Source organism: Gymnodraco acuticeps, unplaced genomic scaffold, assembly GCF_902827175.1.
Source record: "Gymnodraco acuticeps unplaced genomic scaffold, fGymAcu1.1, whole genome shotgun sequence".
Taxonomy (NCBI): domain Eukaryota; kingdom Metazoa; phylum Chordata; class Actinopteri; order Perciformes; family Bathydraconidae; genus Gymnodraco; species Gymnodraco acuticeps.
In genome coordinates, this window is record NW_022991216.1 from 5245107 (window position 1) to 5259472 (window position 14366).

Consider the following 14366-nt stretch of genomic DNA (forward strand, 5'->3'; position numbering starts at 1 on the left):
TCTTCTAAACAAGGTGAGAAAAAAAAAAATCTGTTGCTATTAACATAATGCAACAGCAAGCAGACAGGGATGAATTCAGTCACATGACGATGGCTACTTAATCTCAGACAGATTAAGGACGGCAACTCTGATGCTGTTGACATGAGAGAGGAGGTGGAGCTGACATGTCAAATAAATGAAAAGCGTGTGTGTGTGTGTGTGTGTGTGTGTGTGTGTGTGTGTGTGTGTGTGTGTACAGGGGGGGGCAGTGTGTAAATTGTGTCCCACCGTCTGTCCATCTGTGCATCATCAGGTTATGCATGTTTGGTCAGGCTGCTCAGATGAACTGCAGAGGTCAGGTAGTATAGTATGACAGTGAAAGTAGCCTCTTTAATGATTTGGGAAAAGGTTAGGAGCCATTCTATATTGTTTAATTGCATGAATATTAGTGTTTCAACATGTTAAATATCTCAAAAGTATATTCACCTTTGCCAAGAATGGTATTCTTATTCGCTTGATTTGTTTGTTTAATGGTTTGTTTGCACTATTACAGAAAGAACTACCTCTAAAAAAAATGTAATCTTGGTGTGAGGGTGTAACATGGGCCAAGCTTAAACCTAATACATTTTCAAGATACAAATGACATGGTGAAAACACCACTCACTTATGTTTCACTTTGGTTAACAATTAAAAAATAAGACATTAGACATATCTGAAGGAAAATAATTCCAACTGTATGGGAACATTTGTGGAGAAAAAAGCTAACATTGTGTTGTTAAAATGCTCTGACTAATAAAATCAAAGAGATTGTCTTTGTTCATAAACACACTGAAGTCAGAAGAACAACGTCCTATTTCGATTAATGGGAATATTCAAGGAGCCCCTGAATGCATCATTGGTTACCGAAGGTCTGCATGTTACGCGCTATAGTTCAAAATAGTGTAATTTAAAAGTGAATTTAGCCTTGGGTTCAAACCAGTGTCAAGAAACAAGAAGTATAATCTTTGAGTCCTCCAAAACACAGTCAGGCTCTGTAATTCCCACAATGCAAAGTGTATTACAAACAATATCTACAGGTAATAAAACTGCAGCGCTCTGCCTCAACAATGACTGAAGATTCAAATCCCAGCAGCTCTCCAGAGGCCTTCACGTACGACCTTATTTACTGTGTGCTGTGATACAATTACAGCAGGGAAAGGAAGTGGCATTTCTCACTGAATCCCGTGAAGGAAAAGTCCTTGAGCAACAGAAGAAGTGCTATATATAGAGACACAGTAATCCCCATGAAGCAGAATGTGAGACAGATGAAAAATGACACATCGACAGATAGACCGAGCATCTTGGATTTTTTTCCTTTTTTCTTTTGCCTCCATCAGCTAAATGAGCTGTGAGTCAGCACATCAGATACAGCAGCCGACTATCTCTGAAACATGAACATAAAGTGAAGACTAAGCTCAAGAGGACGACGATGTTATGATGTCATGTCAGGAGGATGTCGAGCTCATTACTAGAGACTAAATATCTAAAGCATTTCTCTGCTTTAAATATATATACTATACTGACAATAGCAATGCCACGACATCAGATTTCAAAACACGATTTTCTTTGTAGAATTAATTCACAATAACAGTATTATTGGGATATCTATAGAATATAATAAAAACTATAAATACAAAGTAATAAGATAATAATAAAAGTGATAATGTAATCAGTAATATCTTTGACTTTCTGTATGTGCATCGTTTTCTCTTTTTTGGAATTAACAGTATTATTGGGATATCTATAGATAATAATTGAAATATATAACAATAAAATAATAATAATACAAATAAGAAGAAGAACAACAATTATAATACATACATATAATAATAAATCAGTAAATTCTTTAAATTTCTTTATTTTGCCATTTCTTTTAAGTGCAAGGCGCTTCAGTGAGGGTCTCTCTTTCAATTAAATTCACGATGACACAATAGACAAAACATTATCAACCATCAGCTCCATTAACATTTACTGTACTGCAGGGTTCACATTTATGCTACTCAAGTTATTTCTATAAAGCTTGTATAAGACTTCTGTCTGCTCTGTGTAATGCAAAATGAATAAATAACCTGAGACAGAAACATAACAAATATTGATTATAGTAGCACAGTATGAGTGTTATCCAGTGTGTCTGTAACATATGTTTGTGTTTAGTTCAGTACATCATAAGCCACATTACACTTACTGCAGCCCTCACTGTGAAAAGATAAGCACTTAACCCTGAAAGAAAACATTAAAATGTCTTCCGATCTGACTTGGCAGCCAATCTTCAATTCATTTTATTTCAATAACGGGAAGTCATTTATCAACATGTCATGTAATGCTTTTTATCTCATTCAATAACTGTTTCTGAATTTGGCTCCACTCCCTCTCATTACTTTGGGAATGACCACAGCTGCTTCAGACATAAACAAAGTTCCCTCGGGCTTATGGGCAATTTCCAACAAAACAACCCAACCACAGCATGTAGCAAATGAGCTCTCCCCCTTCCCTGTGTCCCTCAATCCACTCTAATCCATTTAACTGATGAAGTTTGCCCTTTTTGTTAAGGCATTAGGGAATAAAACCTGAAGCCAATCATAAAGGAAGATTGTCCTCTATAGAAAACTGCGAGCACTGCAGGGTGGCTCAAATTGCAGCGATTTTGTGAAAACATTTTCAATAAAAATCAAACTGAAGATTGTCTTCATGCAGCCGCTGGGACATTTCAAACAATCCTGCAGTCTCCCAGTTTAATCTGAAGGCCTCCTAATTGAGCTCACAGTCGAAAATCACAGTCAATGTCACTCCGCAGAGCAAGTAAACGTCTCATCTGCAGCACTGAGAGGGAGCCAGCTGCCCTCCATCACAGCCTGTGTGACGGCAGGCTGAGGAAACCTTCAGATAAATTGCACAGAATTTGCCACCGAGGTAACCGGCTTGGAGGGAAGCAGCTCTGGTCCATTAAACACAACACCGCCTGCCAGGAGCGTGGTCCTGGAGGCTGACACCCTGGATCCCTGAAAAATGCACCCCGACCTACTGTCCACCCATTCCCATTCAACTGAAACCCTGTGTCTGCTGTGGATGTTTCTACGTAAAAAAGCAATAGGCTGACATACTATTTCTGCAGCTGGATATTTACACACCTCTCAGCCCTTTGCCAGCCGCTCTGCAGCTAACCTCACCCTAAAATCATTTGTATTCTGCAGAAATGCAAAAGATGTAACTCTTTTTCGATCAGAAACTATTTTTGATTAGAAATGTCAATGTTATTAATTGAAAAATATTTGTTATTGACCCCTTGGCAATGTGTGATTGAGAATTGCTGATATACTGGACATACAACAGTGGAGGTGGCAGGTCAACACTCTCCTTTAAAGCTGCAACAAGAGAAGTTTTGGCCACTTGGGGGCAGTGAAACTTATTCGAATTTGAAATAGTAGCCTAGACATTCATCAGACTTTTCATCGCTGTTCCTGGAAACAACAACCAAGAGAGTGAAACAGAACCACACCGTTGTGGGTCTTGAAGAGGATGTTTCATAAATGACTCAGTTCCGGTACATGCACATTTGTGTTTCTGGCACACTTACTAACCCACATCAGACCCAGTCAGAGTATATGTCGGCTGCCTTTATCTGATTGGCTCTTATTTCTATGTCACATTCTCAGACAGTCACATTAGAATATGAGTATAAGATAAGCTAAGAGATAAGAGATAGAGCTTTATTGTCTCCCTTAGGAGAAATTTGTCTTTGGCATCGAGATAATACACATAAAACATTCAGGTCAATCAGTCATAGATACAGAACAGAGATCACATATCACATGGCAAAGAAACAAACAAGAAACATACAGGTACAGCACTTTCCCTATTGCACATACATAATCAAATATTGCACTTTTCCCTATTGTATTTATACATAAATCAAATATTGCACTTTTCCCTACTGTATTCATACACAAATCAATATTGCACCTTCCCTACTGCACCTATGCATAGTGTCGTAGCACCTGTCGTAGCACCTGTGTCGTAGCACCTGTGCATAGATTGCACATATCCCTATTGTGTCCATACCTATTTACACATAATGCACTTCCCCTATTTAACCTTCTTGATTGCACAAACTACACTGTAAACATTGCACCTCCCGAGTATCTCCATCCATGTCTTGATAACTACATTTGCACGGGTGTAACATATTTGTCTGGTGAGCGAATCAGAGCAGACTGGGCTTCAGAGAGAGGGTGTATAAAGGTATATTCAGACACACTGCATTAGAAAACTTGAAATGTGCTTTAGAACATTAAATCATGTTAAAATGTTGCAATTATGAACCTGAAAATAAGTATAACACGTGCCCTTTGAAACAAAACAATGAGCTAAAAGATGCTATAACGTAGACACAGAGTAAAGAGATAACACAGATTATAATTTAAAAGAAAAGGAAAAAACTAACTGGTTTGATACTAAATCAATAACTTCTGAGAGGTCAATTTGTGTGGGGTCCTTCTTCCAAAAGTAATTTAACAAAATATCTAATTCTGGCAGGCATGAGCATCACCCACTGTGTGAAGACCCGTCTATGGGGATGTTTTGTGAGCCTTTATTTTAGAAGTCATGTTTAATGAAAATCAGAGCTACTTAAAATTCCTCAGAACATATTTACAGAATGCACACCCAATGAATTATCATAATCGCACGGACAAATGGGACAAAGACGATAACGACTACTGTATACATATATAAAATGTGTAATCTAACATGCATTACATTTAAGAGCAAGAAGCCAATGCACCATGTCTTTGTTACACATCATCACAGTCTGATGCATCCGAGTCGATTCTTCTCCAGCGATTTGAAGCGCTACAGCAGGTCCTGCTGCACTGACAGCAGGACCTGCTGGAATCTGTCTCTGCTTTTGAGAACAGCATGGATTCAAAACACACCACAGCATTCTTACATCTGAAGAAACATGCTGTCTTGCAGAATAAATCAGATGACGCCTGCCACGGACACGAGCAGGCCGAGGAAGACAAACACACCGAGTGTGATCTCTGGAGGAGTCGAGTACTGTAAGGTACGCTCTCGCTGCGTACTTCAAATCTCATTCAAATGAGCTGCAAAGCAAAAGTGATCATCAGCAGCTGTGGCCAAACGGCACTTTAAAATATTACAGTCAAATGTAGTAATTTAGTGTCTTTTCTGTGGTGCTGATGCTGATTGATTACGTTTCCTCCCATCAGCGTACACTAACTCCCTGCACATCACTACACTACCATCAAACATGTGTTGCAGCAAGACATGAAGCCTCGCTGCCTGCAACAACACTCCTCTGCTCCTTACAAACACATCTCAAACATTCCTCATCTCATTCAAATGTCTTTCTCGCAGTAAAATGAACAAAGCCACCTGTAGACCCCCCCTCGAACTGCAGCCACCTGCAGCTCCTCAGCCTCCTCCTCTTTACAAATACATCAGTCTGGACTGGAGTCCAACAGGCAGGCATCCATGTTGCCATAATGTACCTGTCTTTATAGCAACAGCTGCAAATAAAGGTATTTAAATATAATAAATCCGTTTACCTCGCAGGAGCAAACACTGATCCTCTGAGCAGAGTCTTTAGGGGCAGATCTGCATGGTCCCACAGAGACCAGCAGCCCGGGCATCTTCCCCGATCCCCTCTTTCTGCCGAATACTGTCAACCAATCCACCGCAGCCTCGCCCCCCCCCAGCCCCGGTATTCAGGAAGGAGCTTCTTAAATCCTCACTGGGAAATAAGAGAAGGTATCGATTCTTCTTCTTCTCCCTCTTCCCCCATCCACCTCTGTTCTGTTTTCCCTCCCTCGCCGTCTCCACCTCCTAGGCACTGAGGAAGCCCTGTTACCATGGAGACGCATGAGGCTGAAGCCCGATTGGTTGACAGTGTTGTGATGCAGGAAGTCGGCGTTGCAGCCCACCAGATTGATTGCCTTTTTTTTTTTCGTGTGACCATCCCTCTCTAAAGACGAGTCCAGAATCAATTAGGCATCTGAGTATCACTAACTCCCTGGGTGTATTTCATTCTCTTCAAACACACAGCAACATCTTCTTCTTCCACACATACAAATGTTTTTGATAGAATTTAACTTATATCTAGACTCCGCTACTGACTTTCTTTCCCCTTTTAGGTGTGTTTTAAATATTTGTATATGGTATGTGGTACATTTCTATCAGTTAAGCAATATGTAACTTTGCTATATTAATAAAATTCAAACTACAAGCTCAAAAACTACATTATTTTATATGAAGAGTTGTTTAGTTTATTCCTTGTAAGTTTTATTTATTTACTTTTTACTTAATGAATCAGTATATTTCCTCTGTTGATAAGGTACATTCTTTTATTATTATTTATTTACCCATATTTAATAAAAAGCAATATTCACTCTAATTATTTCTGCTTACATCTAGAGGAAAAAGTGTTTTTAGCTAATTAAAGTCTGCAACAAATGTGCATAACGAAAGTAAAGACAAGTCAGATTTAACGTTTTCAAATGTCAAGCTGGAACAAGAGAACATTCATCGTTTGTGCTTTAGAAATGACTAATAAGTGTCAGTACTTTGATTCATCTTCTGATTCGTTTCTCGAGTGATCTCTTAATTGTTTTGTCTACTAACTTCAATAAAAAAATGTTGTTTGCTAATGTCTTTTTTGTAAGATATGCATTATTGCTCTCGGAAAAATGATATAAATAATGAAGATTATCAACTATTTATTGCAGTGCTTGTCTCATATGTCTACAGGAAGCTACTGTTTGATGTAGAATATAAATGATAAATACTTTATTATTCTCACTGAGATACACAAACCATAAAGCGCCTTTTGACACATCCACACAAGTCCTCAACGCCTTAATTAAATCCTATAGCTCTGTTATATAGTCGCATGTAGGCTTGGAGATGAAAGAGGTTTGGTAAAGCTCATGTGCATGAATCATTTTGATGTGATGCCAGAGGCATTATGCATCTATTTGCACGGTGTCGTGACCATCCCGCCTCTCCTGCTGGGTATTTTTCTCACCTGCATCACACACAGAATTTGAATGAGCCAGCTGAGTGATGCGAACAGGTCTCTGATTTTGACTGGCAAATCAGTGAATGAGCAAAACTGTGCTCCTTTATTTCAGCCTGGAGCTGCGGCGTCACTCCAGAGGCTGTAATCTACAGCATGTGGACACTGCAGCAGCTTATCTACATTTAAATGTCAAGCTTTACTGCTCACATTGATGTAAAACCTACCATAGATTTATTTTTACTTTGCACATGGGTTTAACTTTTGCATTTTTTTAAAAATCATTTACGTCCTGGATTACGATTGGTGAAATAATCCATGAACACACAACTGTGCCTACATTAAATACATTTTACTGGGCCAAACACAACGTTTAAAAATGTCCAATTTGCTGTTCATTTGGAAAATACAACCTTGCTTCTGGCACAGCGCTGATAAATCAGTGGAGAGTCAGAAAACCCCTGACCAGGCAAGTAATGGCACCATTCTTGGCAATAACCACTAAGAACTACATGGTTTGGCTGTAATACGAGTATTTCTTTCATTTGGAATAAACCTTTCATACAAAAATGTGATCTTTAGTTAAAAGAAAATGGTGAAATGTTTCGGAATATGCTTTGCAATTTGAGGATTGATGCTACCCTTGCTTGTGATTGAGAAATATAAAGCTACAGCAAGCATCAGGCTAATTTAGCTAGCATAAAGAGTGGAAACAGTTAGCCTAGCTCCATCTGAACAACCAGCATCCCTGAAGCTCATTTATGTTTCATGTGTATACAAATAGAAAGTGAAAAAAGACAATTCCCAGTATTACAGTGGGTTAAATGTCTAAATGTAATGTTAATGTATCAGAGGCACACACTGGAGATCTTTCCTCAAATGACACCTGCTGCGAGTGGGATAAACTCTGTGACTCACAAGCCTACGCTTTATAAATGTCTCTTTAATTACATCCAGCCGACGTGTCTCTGTGGGTTTCAGGATAAAAATATCCCAACCTGCAGCCAGACGGATTCTGTAGGGGATTGTGTCGCTGATGCTGCTCCACATCTCATTAAAAAAATCTGGCATATGGCATTATTGTGCCATAGACTAACGCAATAGCACTAATGTCATTTTCTATATAATAAATACACTACTGTATTTATTGTATAATTCATACTTCAACATAATTTTATTTTTGTTATATCTTGTTTTCTCCAAGTTAGATATATGAATAATTGATTTAATACAATTTATTATATATGAAAAAAAAATTCATATATAATATTTTTTTTTTCTATTTCTATTTCATTGAATTTATTTGTTTAATTTGATACTGAAGAAACAGTTAAACCCAAATCCAATTTCCCCCTAGGGATAAATACATGAGTTCTTATTCAGATCTGAAGAAGAGAGTTTGAGCGGCCTTTTAGCTCCTGAGGATGGATCTGAAGAAATGTACTACAACAGATCACAAAAGGTGAACCTGCAGCGAGATTACATTTACTGTCATACCAACGAACAGGAAGTGAGGCTGAGAATGAGAATGAGCTTTGTGCAGCAGCCTCTGGTTTTATCATCCAGCTGCAGGGATGTACATCCTCAGAATAAAATGACTTGTTGATGGGTACTCCGCCCTACACACACACACACACACACACACACACACACACACACACACACTTTATCCGAGCATCAGCAGGACACACGCTAACAGAATCAACCCCTCAACGCCACACAGTCCCGCTGCACAATGTGAACATCTGCTACTATAACGGCTGTTAATTTGTGACCGTGTCAAACACATCTCTGCTCACCAGACACTCCTGTTACTCATCGGCTCGAATCAAACGCCGGCGTGGGATGTTACCGTGCGTCGGCTCCTGCTGTCCCTGGCAGCATTTCATCAGGACGTCACGCTGGCTGCTGCAGCATGTGCTCAAATCCCTGATGGATATCTTTATTTATTTACTTATCAGCGTTCAGAATTTTAATATCATAATGTCACCGAGTTGCAAGGCTAAATGGCTGGAAAATAATCCCAGCTGTAGTGTTGGGAAGTATATTTACTCAAGTACTGTACTTAACTACTGTTCAATTTGTAGGCAATTACAGTGTTAATAATAATTACGTGTCATTTATGATCTAAATGTTGCCACCATACTATTATATTACTATTATTCCAGACCAAAATCCATTCATTTTTAAAATACATTTGTGTTGTTATGGTCCCAGATGCAAATATTGTTAAATTAGTTTAGTCATTTGTTAAACTCCACTATGTTGATACCTGATAGCTGTATTCACTAGTTACTATTTTACTAGATATATTCTCGAAAAAGAAAAATGGTAAGAGACTTTTACTTTGATACTTTAACTATATTTGCTGATAATGCTTCAGTCAGTCTTTTACTGGCAATTCTGTATTTTTAAATTGTAGAATTGTTGCTTTTATTTAGATAAAAGGAACTGAATACTTCCTCAACTGCTGCTTAGCCGACAGAGAAGGTTTGTTTCATCAAACTCACAGCTATGAGATGTTAGCACCGACCTGCAGTCCATCTCCAGCGATGGTTTCCTCTCCTTCTTCCTGTGAATGAGAAACAGCAGAGATGCTCATGTCAGTTTAACGAGGCACGCTCTACTATCTGACACACAGCTCTAAAAAAGAGTGTTTCCTCAAAGACCTCACACTTCATATTTCATAAATACCAGAAGTCATGTTTCGAACTAACTTCCTTCCTCAATCAAGGTTGAGGAACAGAAGAAATGCAACAGAATCAAATCAAAGAAAGTATAATTTATTAAAACAACATTACTTTAAGATCAGATGGAAGCCTGTATGCCAAACAACAACAGCTCATGTGAACATCTGACACTCTGAAAACATCACAACATGAAAAGAGGCGTAGGCAGCAAATGAGAGTGAGCCTGACGTGATGGCTGGGTGATGAGAGAGGGCGAGCTATTTTTAGCTCAGGGTGGCGGTGGAGGTGGAGGGGGGGGCAGAGAGCAGCGTGATGGTGGTGGGGCTGCAGGCAGGGGTTAGTTGTGATGCTTCTCAAATTGCTCTGCTTTCCTGCGTTCTGGTAAATGGCGGCGATGCATCACTGTCTGTGGGAGGGAGGGGGGGAGGGGGGCTAATCACCCCGCACACTGTTCATCTGGGGCTTCAGTCTATAATGGTGTTCGCTCATTTAAAAATAAACATTTTATGAATGAGGAAACAGAAAGTCACAGATGTATTTTCGCTGGCTGCCCTTGATGAAAAAAAACACATAACTGTTCTCTTTAAGTTTAGATTTAAAGTCACCAGCAGGAGCAGCTTTTAAAATAACGAAAGGAAAGCAGCAAAACAAGCTGCAAATGCAACATTATACAGTATAATATCTCTTTTATTATCACCTTTATTCAGTTTTATCAATATCTTTGCATTTAACAAAAATGGCAATTATGATGCAAAATGATCAATACATCATAAATCATAAAAGCAATTGCAATATCCGTTTGAATAATTGAAAGTAGATATTTTTAAAAATCAGACAAAACGGTACACATAAATGTCACCATTTGATGCACTGTCACATAGCTTTAGGATATACTGCATCTGTTGTCCTTCGACAAGTCAAAGAAGAACAATAATAAATGGCACAAAGTAAAGAAATACTGCAAGAGAAAAGATACACATACTAGCTGCACATCACAGATGTATGTGTGTCAGATAAAAGTCAAGTGATGAAGGCTATAAGATAGAAATCAAGGTCAGTGAGTACAGAGCTGAGCAGCAAAAAAGCATTCCTTCAACATCAAAAACATCCATGAGAAACTCCAACAGAGGGAAGCAGCAGGCGGTTGAGATCAGAGAAGCCTCTTTCAACAACTCACAATTAACTCTATCAACACATGGTCATTTACAGTCTCATCTGAGCACTCATGCACACAAACACACACGATAAGAGGATCTGCAGGTGGAGGTGGACAGCACAGAGGCAGGTTGATGTTAATATACAGTAGACAAGGAAACATTAGGACAGAAGAGGAATACAGGTCATTTAGCTGAGGAGATTTAGAAGGAGATATAAGGAGGGGAAGCTCCACTCTCCGGGGCCAATACCATTACTGTTTGGCCCGGCTCCAGGCCTCCGAGGCTGGCTAATATACAGTGGGGGAGGCAGGGGGGACGCTCTGCAGGGACACCCGGTCCTGTCACCAGGATTAAGCATCTATTAAGACTACAGATTCATCTCTTGATTGCTCACATTTATAACGTCTGAGAGAAGATGTATCACTCACTCACAAAATCATTACAAACCCGGTCCATCGCTTTGGTCCAGACTGAAATATCTCAGCAACTATTGAATGGATTACCATCAAATGTGATACATGCGTTCATGATACCCAGGTCTAAAAAGCCAATGTGCAAAACCTGCGTTCCCTTTAATATTGTTCTAAAATCTTTATCTACTCCTATTTCTCAATTGATTAATTCCCTCATAAAGTAATTTATACATGAGTTAATTCTCCATTGGTAATTTCAAGTCTTCTTTAATACAGCATAATGTCAATTCATAAGTGATGGTCCCATTTAGAGTAAAATAAACAATAAAGAAGGGTATGCTTTAGGGCAGGGTTACCTTGTGATTGACAGGTCACTAACATGGTGTTGTCCAGTATGGGTTTTGTACATTTTAGTCTTAGACATTAACGCTAAAGAGTTATTTGTAACATTACAGTCCCCGCTTCAAATGTCATGTTTGGGCTTTGCGTTGTATTGTGCTGCCAGTTGTGGTAGCAGAAACACAGGATAGTAACAGCAAAAACACCATCTATGAAGTTTCATATTGTGAATCTAAAAACAATTCGTCACAATATTGTGTCTAAATCCACATTGAGTCTTTGGATACATCTCAACTATGTTTGAATTGTCATGACATTTGGAACACATTCACATTCTCCTCAGGATGAATTGTAATATCCTTTTTGTTGTAGCATAGTCATCAGATCAAAAACTGTCTGTTAACTGTTTGTATATCTCAACAATGATTATATGGATTGTCATGCATTTTGTAAATTTACAGAAAAACACTTGCCATCTTTTTCATTTGACAGGAGCTTTGAAAAGTGATGAATAGCTGGAAAATGCAAATAGTAGGCAAATTGTTGCTGTAGTTGCAAATTAGCTCCTGCTGGGTTCCAGACGTTCAAAAGGCAAATGCTTAGTTACAATAAGAAGCCATCATAAAAAGGGAGGAGCTGTGATCTGAATCCAATCAGCCATTAGCAATGTGTAAAAGAAAGAATATTTTGTGTGCCTCTACGTTACAGGTTTAGATGCTTTAATGTTCAAAAAGTGCTTTATTTTTCTCATTCTGCCTTTTTCTGCCTTTCACCCTCTGTCTGAAACCAGAACCCAGTCTGCTCTGATTGGTTTGCTGGCCGGCTCTGTTGTGATTAGTCAACCACTTAGAGATGTTCCGCCCCTTAGCCTATCACGTACAATGTGTTGGAGCGCTAGCCAATAGAAGCACATGTTACTTAGTGATGTACTGTACTGTACCCAATATACAAGCTGTTAATAAACTTTTCAATCAATCAATCAATGTCACTATGTTACGGAAGTAAACAAAGGAGTCCAAGGGATGATCTTTTACATACACAAACACTTTTTGAACGGACTAAAGGAAAGGGAAAGCATATTAGGGCCCCTTTAAAACTATTATCAGTATTTATCTCAAAGCTCCACTTGCAGAGCACGTCAGTGAGTCCGAGGGAAGCGATGCACAGAGATGACTTTAACTAACAGAGCGACGCTCAAAGTATCAGGTAAGCAGGTTGCTCTTCCTCATCCATACTACTGAACATGGTGCGTCTGAATATTTGATGAGGACACAACGCCTCGCTGGACCTGAACAAAGCCCGGCGATTGTTAATTAGAGGAAGTGCTCAAACAAACCGCATGAGCACTGCCAACGTGGCCAAACATGACAGCTCTAGCTTTGGATTCTCAGAACAATACCACTCCCCCATCCTCGGTCTCACATGTCCCCCCCCCCCCTCCACCGGAGCAACTGGGGACGTCATGAAGGTATGGATCTATTTTTAGCTTATCTAGAAGGGCACCCTCTGACTGCCCGCTGGAAACCCTGTTAATGTGAGTCTATATGCAGCTTCTTCTGGGAGCACCGGGGCTGAAATACAAAGCCTTGTACTTAAGTGACAAAGGGAATAGCATAATATAAAAAATACTGCATTATTAGCAAACTATACTGTTCTCTGGATGTGGAAAATGCGTGTTTAAATGTATTATAATTGCTGTATATATGTAATTCAGTCTTTCTCAGTGTCTGCTGTATTAAATCACAGAAAAACAACTTTTTGAAAATAAAATAAATGCATCCATCATTGATTACATGTAGTTCTGTAAATAAACTTCTGGAGCTTAAAAGAAGCAACAATAAAGCAGATCGTTGGACTATAATTCTGAAAAATATATAGATTTCAAAATAAAACCAGATGATTTGCAATACAGACCCAAAGGACTTTTGGGTTAAGGACATTAACATGAAATGCATATTTTGTGCACTGAATTGTACATTTTCTTAAATCTTAAAATACAAAATAGACATTTAGACCAAAACAATATGTCAAATATTATGTATGAAAATAAAAAGAGCTCACAGGTGCAACATTTTTAGAATGGCGCAATGATTAATGGTAATAATAATGTAACGATTAGGAGCTTCTCATTAATGTATGGCGTCAAGTTAGACACCTACACTTCATGTTGTAGTGTATATTATATATGTTATATTATGTCATTTATCTGGTTTTACTTTGTACTGTATGACTGCATAACAGCCTCTGATATCCTCACAACTAAAGCTCTTAATGTTGGTTACTTTCACTTCTGCATGCTAGATTATTTCCTATGTGAGGCTTGTGCATGTGTCCATGCATGTGAGGCACAATAAGGAGCAGAAAGCGAAAGATGGGCAGATCTTCCGTCTATTTGTGGCGCAGTGTTTCTCCCTGACAGGCCGAGGCGGTGGGAGGAGAGAGAGTGACGCTGTAGGCAAACCGTCAGGACTAAAAAGAAATGTTTTCCATTCACATCCAAGTGCAACACTACAGTCTGCCTCCACGCACTGTGAAGCCATGATCAGTGGGCTGGAATCCCTCTGTTTACCCTGCTAAAAATAGATTCCACACACTGTGATGACGTGGCATCTCGTGACAAGACCCCCTCCCCATCCTCCCTACCTCCCCCTCCTCTCTCATCCAGACTGTAGCGCTGAGCGAGTCATGCAGTTATTAGTATGCAACGCTCGGTCCG

The 14366-nt window shown here is 39.1% G+C and overlaps 1 protein-coding gene across 11 annotated transcripts in view; it reads right to left on the reverse strand.

Annotated features, from left to right (window-relative positions):
• Positions 1-14366, reverse strand: part of LOC117561383 (membrane-associated phosphatidylinositol transfer protein 2-like) — a 61919-nt gene that overhangs the window by 43040 nt on the left and 4513 nt on the right. For 8 of the 11 annotated variants that reach the window (XM_034238702.1, XM_034238710.1, XM_034238709.1 and 5 more), the window contains exon 2: positions 9562-9623. The gene's annotated coding sequence lies outside the window, so the exon portion shown is untranslated. Of the gene's footprint in view, positions 1-5585; positions 5712-9561; positions 9624-14366 lie in introns of those variants that run through there. The other 3 variants (XM_034238704.1, XM_034238703.1, XM_034238706.1) reach the window with 2 other exon arrangements.